This window comes from Dendrobium catenatum, unplaced genomic scaffold (assembly GCF_001605985.2).
Source record: "Dendrobium catenatum unplaced genomic scaffold, ASM160598v2 fragScaff_scaffold_1221, whole genome shotgun sequence".
Classification (NCBI taxonomy): domain Eukaryota; kingdom Viridiplantae; phylum Streptophyta; class Magnoliopsida; order Asparagales; family Orchidaceae; genus Dendrobium; species Dendrobium catenatum.
The window spans coordinates 394,863-406,091 of NW_021319683.1; positions in this window are offsets into that span (position 1 = coordinate 394,863).

Consider the following 11,229-nt stretch of genomic DNA (forward strand, 5'->3'; position numbering starts at 1 on the left):
CTAATTTTTTGAATTTTCAATAAAACATGGGATATCAGTTTAAAGGAATTCCTACTTTGCATTCCAAAAATCATTCTTGGAGAAAACAATTGATCAAGAATGCCTCTTGATGGAGAGTTAGCTGCCATTCTCAATGGGAGAAAATTTTAATTCAGTTGCAGGCATGTTTCTTGTGGCCTCAACTGAGCGAATGTGTTGAAATTCATTGAAAGTTGCTCCATGTGTCAAGAATTTAAAGGCATAATTTCAAAAATTCAACTTAATATACATCATTTTTTATCCCTTAATTCAATTTGGGTGGGTGTTAGCATCCAACTTCGTAATGGGTCTTTTGGAAGAATTAAAACGGGAAGCCAAATTCTATCAGGTGGTGGTGGACCATTTTTTTCTAAAATGGAACATTTCATAGCTTTTGTAAAAATACTTTGACATTCTACACATTGCTCCGTTAATTTTTCAAAAAGAATTGTTCATTATATGGACTACCTCGCATATAACTTCATACCTATTATATGAAATTCATCGGTCATTTTGGCATATGTAAAAAACTAAAGACTGAAATAAAGCTTAGTTCAACATATCATAAAAACATAACGGACAAAAAAAGTAGTTTAGCGTACGCCTCACCAATATGATGCATTGTCTAGTTGAGAATCGTCCAAAGCCAATGCGGATGATGCTCGTCAAGCCTGAGTTGTGTATAATTGCCATGTCAAATTGGTTTTCAGGTTTGTTTGCCCTTATAATATTAATTTGTAAGTAAATATGTCCTAATATATCCTTGACATTGCAGTCCTCCTAAATACAAAAAATATAACAGCTATGAATTAACCGACTAGATAAGAGCAATCTTGCCAAGAGGTTGAAAACAAGCTCTTTCATATTAGTGAAAAATACCAAGCAAGTGCGTGGACAACATAAGGGAAGAAATTTTTGAACCCAATTAAAACTCATCATGGTGCACCTTGAAAGAAATACTTCCAAACATGAAACTTACTCCAAATTAATCTAAAAAATTTGTAATCAATTCCCATCCTTATGTGCATTATGATAATATTACACCATTCAGCTACAACCTCACATCCACACATCTTTCCATCTTCAATGTTTCAAAATATACTCCTATGGCCACTTGATGAACATCATTACCATTGATGACACCCATTGGAGTTCTCATTTTCAAATGTTAATTAGTCTATTGAAAATATATGCTTTTGTATTGTAAGTGCTTTGAAATTGTAAGAAAGACAGAGTTACTATGATCAATAGTCTGTTGAACTTGGTATTTTGGTGGCTATGGAGTTCTCTTTAACTTTCTCTTGCCACACTACATTAATGATTAGCATTTTAGGAAATATAAATGATCATCACATGTCTTACAAAAGAAAGGATCAACAATATCATAAATCCTATGAAATAGTACAAGTGTGAAGCAACAATGATTAATGATGAGGTAAATATATTGAGAGCCTCTACTGAAGAAGTCTTACAGGTTTTTGTACTGTTTTTACATGAAGTTCCAAATATAACTCTATGTTTTAAAGCTCGTCGATGACAGTACGAACGTTAAGGAAATTAATAAACCAACTTCCATCATTATAGGTTGATTATTTTATACTGTTGTTGATGTAATTTTGTGTACTGAATAAATGCTTCTCAAAAATTAGTACTAAGATACTTCCTTTGTGTGACATATAATAAAATCAAAGTAATATTTTCTTTTCTTATGATAAGGAAAATTAATCGTCATGCGAGTTATATCCAGTTGATTTTTTTATAATTGATATTGTGTCCTCTTAAACATCAGATATTTACTTATATTATTGATATGCGTACAAACGACGAACTTACATTTTTTACTAGCATTGTTGCTCCTTGCAATATATATTGTAAAGGGTCAAAAAAAATATTGTGTATCACTGCATTAGGAGCTACTGGTTCTGAATTGACTTTATCAGTGCTATTTGCTATAAGTGGATATACATTTTATGGCAATGAAAATTATCAAATATCGATTGCGTAGCAAAATGAATGATACATGGCTAATGATGCTAGTGTATATATATCAAAAGGAATGTATTTGACTCTACTCCCAATGAATCATTATTGCAACACTACAGAAATGAAATTATAAATGGCAAAGTTTAAAATTTTTTGCCTCTACCCTCAGTGTTCTATCTAAATAATCCAATGCATGGTCATCTCCATTTTATTAGGGCCTCCCATGCACTAGAGCCATAGTTATATCACTAATTTTTATTCCAAAAAATCTATATAATTGATATAGCATCAAAAATTATCTTGATCCGAGCATTAATTCTCGAGGCAAAATCAGTTGGAAACTTCAAAAATTAAATCTGAGACCTATTTGATCTCTGATTTCAAAAAACTTATAGTCGAACTGAACTCTTCGAAGAATACAAACACAACAACACCAAATTCGACCCAATCTGAATCCAAATGGATCCAAATCAAAGATCCAAGAGCATTGAAGGTTAAAACTATAATGTTGAATAAATCAACATTTTCAAACATGACATGCTTATAGTTGAATTGAGCGGCTTGATGAGACAAATACAATGGAGCCCAATATCGACAAATTATGGATATTATTAAGAACTAATCAAATGTCTAATAAAATGGTCCATGACACTACAGGAAAACTGTCCATAACCGGCGGAATTTTCCGGCTGAGTTCAGGCGGTTTTCCGGCGCATTCCGACGGATAAAAGGGCAAAAAATATTTTTTTTCGAACAGAATTTCGAACGATTTCCCGGCGGATTTTTTCTGGCAGAGTTTCCGGCGGATTTTAAAATTTTTTTAGAAATAATAATTTGATTAAATAATTTACTAATAACTTCAATAAATTTATTTTAAAGTGTTTTAAAATAAATAAACTCAGACGCCGATCAGATCTAGCCTGTGGACATTCTCTGCATTCACTATGTCCCGGCTGCCACATCTGAAACAAAAGACCAGCCCAATGCCTGTAGCACTGCCATTGGTGTCGCCGTCCCAACTCTGGCACACAGGTGCCACACTGACAGAACTAGAACTCTCGTACTAGTAGCAGTACCAGACGACCCTCCGCGCTCCTCCTGGAATCGGCATCTGTTGACTCCAGGTCTCAGAATCAACTACAAATCTCCTCTTCCCAGAGAACCACTGCCAGAATCTCGCTCCAAATCTCTTCTACTCGCAGTCCCACCGCTGCTGAGTACCGTCATGTCATTCTCAAGCAAACGAGCTCGTTCCACAAGCTCAGAGAATTCAGTAATCCTGAATGGTATCAGAAGGCTGCCTCAAGTGTCTCGCAATTCCCCTTCAGAAATCTGTAACAACTCTCAGCCAGAAGTGCTGACTAGCTGCGGAGCGTACCTGGCTAATGCCAGTAAACTCAGCCTCGTTACTGCATCACGTCTTGCTCCCGCTTGACCAGCTCAGAAAAGTCTCCTCATCTGCTGTCAAGTGAGAAGGGGGAACAAACCAAGTCTCGAAATACTTCAGTGGAACTCTCCCAGGTAATCAAAAGAGTTAGCCTACCCTAAAAATCTGGCTTGCCTGCTGGCCTTCCCACCAGTGCTCAAGCCATCTCCATCCAACAGAAAATACAGCTAACGGAACCTTCCTGTCGACGGACACGCATTCCGTCGAAGGTCTTTTCCAATTCCTCAGCCACTCCTCGGACTGCTCTGGGCTCAACAGCGCCCTCAAATCTCGGAGGTTTCAACCTCAAAAATAACTGGCAGATGTGGTATCAATGTCCCTCAGATCTTGACAGTATATAAGCTCGTGCTCTGAGTCTCGCTCATCATCATGAAGCAACAAAGCGTAGCAAACTGAGATAATGTATCTGCAACCGGCCACTGGGCTGTACTCCCCACTGGTGCGCTGCCTGACTGGCCTGTCTGCCCGTCTGTCAGTTTGGTCTTGGGCTGATCCATACAGAAAATCCAAAAATCCGGCAAAACTATCACAAAAACAACACAATAAAAAAGCCGAACGACGCCAAAACTACGCCCCAGACATACTCACTGATCACTTCCTATAGCTCTGTTTACAATCCAACCAGTTTCCAAAACCAGTGCTCTGATACCCTAAAGCTTGCACGACCCGAACCCGACGGGGGACGGATCCCGCCCGAGCCGACCGCGACAAAACCTTCTTATCCAGGATCTGGCTTTGGAATTGTTCCTGAACTTGAATCTTCCAACTTAATCACTCAACAGACCACATAACAACACAGAGCCACTTGAATCATCAACACAGCGGAACAAACATCTATCTTTTTCATTCCTCAAAACAATCATCTACAGATACAGTACATGCTTTTTGAACAGAAAGAAAGACAAAACAGAAAACCATGACTGTACAAAAAATCAAAGGTACAACAAATTACCTATACGGATCAGAACTCAGAAAGTTACTCCTGCGGACTTCCTTCCCTTTCCCAGAACCTGAAACTACCAGAAAACAAGAGTGAGCTCAACAGAGCCAGCAAAGCAACAATCCTCCAATCAAAATTCTCAGATCCAAACCAAACTCATCGGACAGAAATCTAATCAGAAAATCCAGAGTCGTACAGATCAGATCAAACGGGAACAGATTTAATTTCACCAGAGTCAGAATCATACAGAAATCAGAAATTCAGATCATATACAGAACAGAATGGTTACGGAAATTAGGAAGTCGTATTAATCAAGAAACAGAAAAGATAAGGACATATCACATCAACAGAATCAGAATCAGAATTGGCAGATCGTTAGTCAACAGAACAGATTCGGATCAGATATCAGATATCAGATATATATTTAAAGCTAAACTAAACTACAACAAAATCACTACGGATTCTGACCTTATGCTCTCCTTTGTGCTCACGCACAGAAATTCGCTGAATAATTTAATAGCTAAACTAAGATGTGGCTCACGCACCAGATAATAGAATTCCTCGGATCCGGGACAGAACAGAATTTCCTCCAACTTGAGCTCACTAAAATTTCCCCAAGACCTAACTGAAAATCTATTGGATCCAGGCCCCTTATAGCTCCCTTTTTATAGCTCTATACACATAGCATTTCAATTTTCAGAAGAAATCTGGGCAATCCAAAATCAGACAAAAATCGGGCAGCACAACGGCAGTAGACGAAATTTACACAAATTTCCTGCGCAAAGAAAATTTACCTAAATTCGCATCAGAATATAAGTAATCACATTCCAGAATATTTATTCTACTGCACAGAGAATTTAACAATTCATAGAAAATTGTAGGTCTATCGAAAAACTCCCGCCGAATCAAAAATACCCGGACAAAATCTTCGGAAAATAACCAAAATGTACACCATCGAACGTCAAAATAACGGAAAAGTTACGCGGTAAAAACTGAACCGATCAAAAGATACGGACGAAAAATAGTAAAGAAACGAAATCGCGGACAGAAAATACCCGCCAAACTCGACGGTTCCTGAAAATTGAGAAAGGCGGAAATGTGCCTTACCTTGCGTACAGCAAAATTTGAACAGTCACTTCGGACGAAACGGCTCCGGTCGTCCGAAAAATCAACTTTTGCCAAAATGCCCTTGACTTTCTCTCTCCTCAGATATTTTATTTTTAATTTTGATTTTTTCTCTCTCTCGAAACGACTGAAATTAGCTTTATAATCACCAGATCCGGCCCGCCGATCGCCAGATCGTCCAGGACCGATCAAGAACCAATTGGATTCTCTGGACGGTTCCCAGAACTATTCTCAGGCCGAACATTTTCTATAGTGCCGATCGGCCTGGACGATGTCCAAATCGGCCTAGACGATATGTACAGAAAATCACCTGGAGCAAAACTGGGCAAATTCTGGAGCAAAATTTCCACGATCTGGATCGTCCTGGACGATCCTGGAGCAGATTTTTGATATTACAAAAGCAAGGAGAGAAAGAAGAGAGAAAGAGGAAGAGCCCGCCAAACTCCTCCTCGACCACCTCCCGGCCACCAACCGAAGCCAGACTTCCGCCTGTTGCTGAATTTCTACCCGACGTGGATTCCGCCCGTCGCCGAAATTCTACCGGACGCCGGACTTCCGCCCCGTTGCCAGACTTTTTCCAGTCGTCAGACTTTCGTCGAACTTCTATCTGACACTGAACTTTCGCCCATCACCAAATATTTACTATATTATAATTTATATTTATCCCTAGTTCATAAGAAAAGTAAAAGGTTTTTTAACTTAAAAAATAAGACAGATTTTGCCCTGCTCCCACTTTTCTACATAAAAATCCCAATGCCGGACATCTCCACTTTACTAGCCGCCCTCCATATAGAATCCCTATTTTTATTCCATATAAACTTTTATAATAAATTTTTTATTTATTATATTTATGTTTATTTCTATTTCATAAAGAAAAGTAAAAAGTTTTTTTTTTTTTTTTGTTCTCAACTTTAAATAATGTAAAAAAAATGTTAAGCATATAAATGAGTGAATCAATAAATCATTAAGTTAATTCAATAACTGACAAACATTTACTACGAATCAGAGTCGAAAGTAGTCATTAAACTAAAAATAACTTCAAACAAAACTTGACGTTAAAAAAAAAAAAAAAAAAAAAAAAAAAAAAACTTCCACCTTTAAATTTTCTATTAAAATTATTGTAACTGTTACGATGTTGTCTACATAAAATATTTAAATAATAAATATATATTTATAAAATAAATGAAATAAGACCAAAATTTAATTAATTTTACAACTCAAAATTAATTATAATAACTTCAACTGCAAATTTAACTAATAATGCATTCAAAGATAAGTCCTACTCCTAGAAATGATTGCCTTCAATTTAAGGCTTTGTTAGGAATTTATTAGGTCCGAATAGGTCCGAACACCTGACGTAGCTCTACATTCGGACATCAATAAAATCTCGCCACGTGCTCTTACTCTTTACCGCGCGGCCTGACGACCCGACTCGGAACGGAAACCCGGTATTGCTATGTTCGTGTATTGCTAGATATTGCTCGGTATTGCTAGGTATTGCTTAGCAATAACGAGAAATACAGCTCTGTCAAGACCAATATCTAGCAATACCGAGCAATACCGGGGTATTGCTAGGTATTGTTCTTGGCATAATGATATTTCTCGTTATCTAGCAATACCGAGCAAAATCTAGCAATACATTGGTCTGTACAAATCAGCTAATACATTGGGTTCCGGTCCAGATCGGGTCGTCGGGCCGCGCGGTAAAGAATAAGAGCACGTGGCGACACTTTATTGGAGTCCGGATGTAGAGATACGTCAGGTGTTCGGACCTAATAAAAATTCCTTTTTTAGGGATAATATTCGTATTGTTTTATAAAACAGTTTTTTATCAAAAATATTTTTTTTAAGAAAGGAAATTTATACTAAAAAAATTATTTAAAAAAACAGTAAGATTTTTTTTTTAAATAACTTCTTAATGATTTTTAATAGGTCATCTGCAATTCATTCAAATTTTGAGGACAACCACTGTTTAGCATAATTAGGTTTTGTTTGGGAAGACTTTCTTACTGTTTTTTAAAATAGTTTTATAATATAATTTTTTTAAGAATTAAATTTTTATTATTAAAATACTATTTTAGAAAGCACTAAAAAAGTTATCTCAAACGAAATCTTAATATTACAACTTGAGCTGTTTGCAAGAAATAAAATCTATAAAATATATCATACCATACTCGTTGCAACCAGCATGATCATATGAACTATATTAAAAATTTTGAGTTTATACAAAACAAATGATGCCATAAAATAAAATTTAAGATCAACGTCCAAATTTTTTTTGAAAATAAATGAGATCCAACAAAAACAGAAGTTATATATCAAAATATTCATAATGAATATATTTTTAACATATTAAAAGTTACACGATAAAAATTTCTAAAATAGAAAATAATATATATTTATTATATTTTAGAGAGAGAAAACATATAAATCAAAATAACTAAAAACAGAAGTCGGTTTAAGCTCATCTATCATGAGATGAAATATTTTCACAATTGTCATGATGGAGAAAAATGATCTAAGATGTTTATTATATTTTAGAGAGAGAAAACATATAAATCAAAATAACTAAAAACAGAAGTCGGTTTAAGCTCATCTATCATGAGATGAAATATTTTCACAATTGTCATGATGGAGAAAAATGATCTAAGATGAACTTTTTTTCTCTCTCTCATCGTCTTTCTCCCCTTCTCTCCCTATCTTCTCCTCAACCAAATCGATCAAATGAGGGGGGATTTGGGATGATGATTAGATTTATAAAATGGATTTGGATTTTTTATTGAAAAAATATTTTTATCGTGTCAGTGCCCATCTATACCTACCCAATACCGCAACACTCTCCAATAGAGAGTTCAACATCCCTCCTACATAGCCTTCCAGCGACATTGTACCACTCAATCTAGAAGCCACAATACATAGAGGGTAGCGACGCTACACACACTAACACAGCGTCATTGCGCTTCCAACAACAACAAAAATTTTATTCATGCAAGAAATCATATCATATTCTTATTTGGGTGTTAACAAATCATTCATCAAATGAAAATGGGGTCATACATCTCTAATCTTAATAGGCCAACACTCCTTCCATTTACATCTTCTTAGTTTATAAGCAATTGAATTTTAACCTTAGTCACACACAAAGTTCTAGCTAAATTACTATGAGTGTATAACTTATAATTTCTTCCCACGAGTGTAAACAAGTTGAGTCTTGTGTCTTCCCTAATTGAAATAATTAAGCTTGCTAGCTCTTACTAAGTTTGAGCTCAAATTCGAGCTCATTTACTAAGTCCGAGATCGGGCTTGGTTCTTTAAAAAAATTGTAGACTCTAGCTCAACTTGATTGCTCTAGTTCTAATCGACTGCTCGAGCCCATTTAGAAAGCTCGATGTTGACTCAATTGTTAAGCTCAAATTCTTAGTTTTTATTTGAAAAAATTAATATTTTTACAATTATTTTTTTAAAATATAAAATTAATTTAAAAATATTTAAATATATTATATAATACTAATTTAAATAAATTATTAAATATATTTTAATTTAATTAGGTGGCTCAACGGGCTCAGCATGAGCTCGAGCTTTTAATATACAAGTTCGTAAAGGCTCGAGCTCGAACTCGTGGTTCAATAAACTCGAGTTGTCACCTCATTAACAAGTCGAGCTCGAGCCGGCTCGGCTCAATTACACCCCTATTTCTTCCTTTCCATATAATGTAAACAAAAATCAAAATAATATGGAGTTATAATCTTCTACTCACCATATGATTATGCATATAATTAATTTTCAATACCTAAAATAACAAAGTTTTTAAGGGAGAGTTCTTTTTTCCATCCATTGAAATATCAATCCAAACCATCAAACACAAAAACAAAACAAAACAATAGCATTAATTCTTCCACCTGTATATTTCATAGGAAAATGACTTATTTAAACACCACAACTAAATAAAATTTTTGTCAAGAGAATGAATGACAGTATCATTGTCATATGCATTTATTACGTGCGATATGAAAAGCTAAAGAAATAGAGGACTTTCATAAGTCGTTCTTTGTCCTCCAACAAGAACCTCTACTCTGCATGCAGCTCAGATTTCGTCTGATAAAAATCACAATAAATGATAAACCACCAAAAGCAAAACAGCACGCAAGTCATCTCTACAGCCGGTTTTGAGTCCATCGTTACAATGGAATCCGCATTCATGGATATCGGAGGAATACGGGAAGCCATTGCTTTGGCCTTTAGAGGGATCGGAGGCGGCACCCAAGTCGAGAGGCGTGCGTGGACTCCGGTGGCTACAATTCGCGGCCACCGCCGTCGAGGGCGAAGGACCCTCTACTTGCTTCCGCTTCAACTTTAGAACAGAAAAAAAAGAGATGTTTAGGCATTATGCCATTTACGAGGCAACCACGCAAAAGAGTGGATCCAATGAAAATTAAATAAAATAAAAAAAGTTTGAGAGAGCCAAAGGGCGAATTATTAGATCCGGTCACGGAATCTAAATTTGAGTCCGAAACCAGCGCGCTTTTACTATACTTTTGATATTTTTGTAAAAGAGCAGCTAATACATATTTTTTATTACATATTAGCTATTTTTTGTTGAGAATTTGCAAAAATAAAACAAAAAACACAACAAAAACTTAACAAATATCTCACTCATTGTGTATTTGATGCACTTTTACTGTGTTTTTTAAATACTCAGCAAAATGACAGCTAATATGCACAGTAAAAGCACATATTAGCTGTCATTCTACAAAAGTATAAAAAACGCATTAAAAGCGCATGAAAAGTGCAGAATTCCGGAAGCAGATTCAGGTCCGGTGAGCAGACTTAATAATTCGAAGAGCGAAAGGGGGGTGGAAATAGAGATTTGAGGGCGAATTATTACGCCTGATCACCTGACGTTCGGACATCCAATCTAGACTCATCACATCACCCAAATAGATCAGTACCCGCTGCATTTTTGTGACGTGACGTGTATATTGACACCGGACATAATAATTTGCCAGATTTGAGACCTTTATGTGTCCGTCACATCCTGGAACGGAGGTCTCGCCGGTGCGTAAGCGCTTGAAGGGTCGGATTTCGGAGGAACACATGAAGCCATCGCTTTCGCTGGAAGAGGGAATGGAGGCGGCAACCATAGGCGTGCCCGGACTCCGGTGGCCACAAGTCGCAGCCACCGCCGTCGAGGTCGAAGGACCCTCTACTTTCTTCCTCTTCAACTTTGAACCAGAAAAAAAAAAAAAAAGAGAAGCTTATGCATTATTTAAGCCATTTACGAAGCAACCACGCAAGAGAGGAGATGAAATGAAAATTAGATAAAGCAAAAGGTTAGAGAGAGAGAAGGGGCCTGGAAATAGAGAATTGAGACCTTTAAGCGTGCGTCATATTCTGGAACAGAGGTCTCGCTGGCGCGTAAGCGCTTGAAGGGACGGATCTCAGAGGAACACGGGAAGCCATCGCTTCCGCTGCTAGAGGCAGCGGAGTCAGCACCCAAGTCCAGAGGCCAAACCGGTCCGGATGAGTAGGATCGGGAGCTTCGAATCCGGCCCGGTTCAAATCCGCTGATTTGGTTCGATCTCATATTAAGCCGCCTATGAATCCGGACTACAGAACGACTTTCTTAGAATAAAGCTACATTTTCCAAATATAATCCAAAAAATAAATGAAAATTTTATCTAATTTTTAAAATTAAAAAATAGATAAAATTAAACTT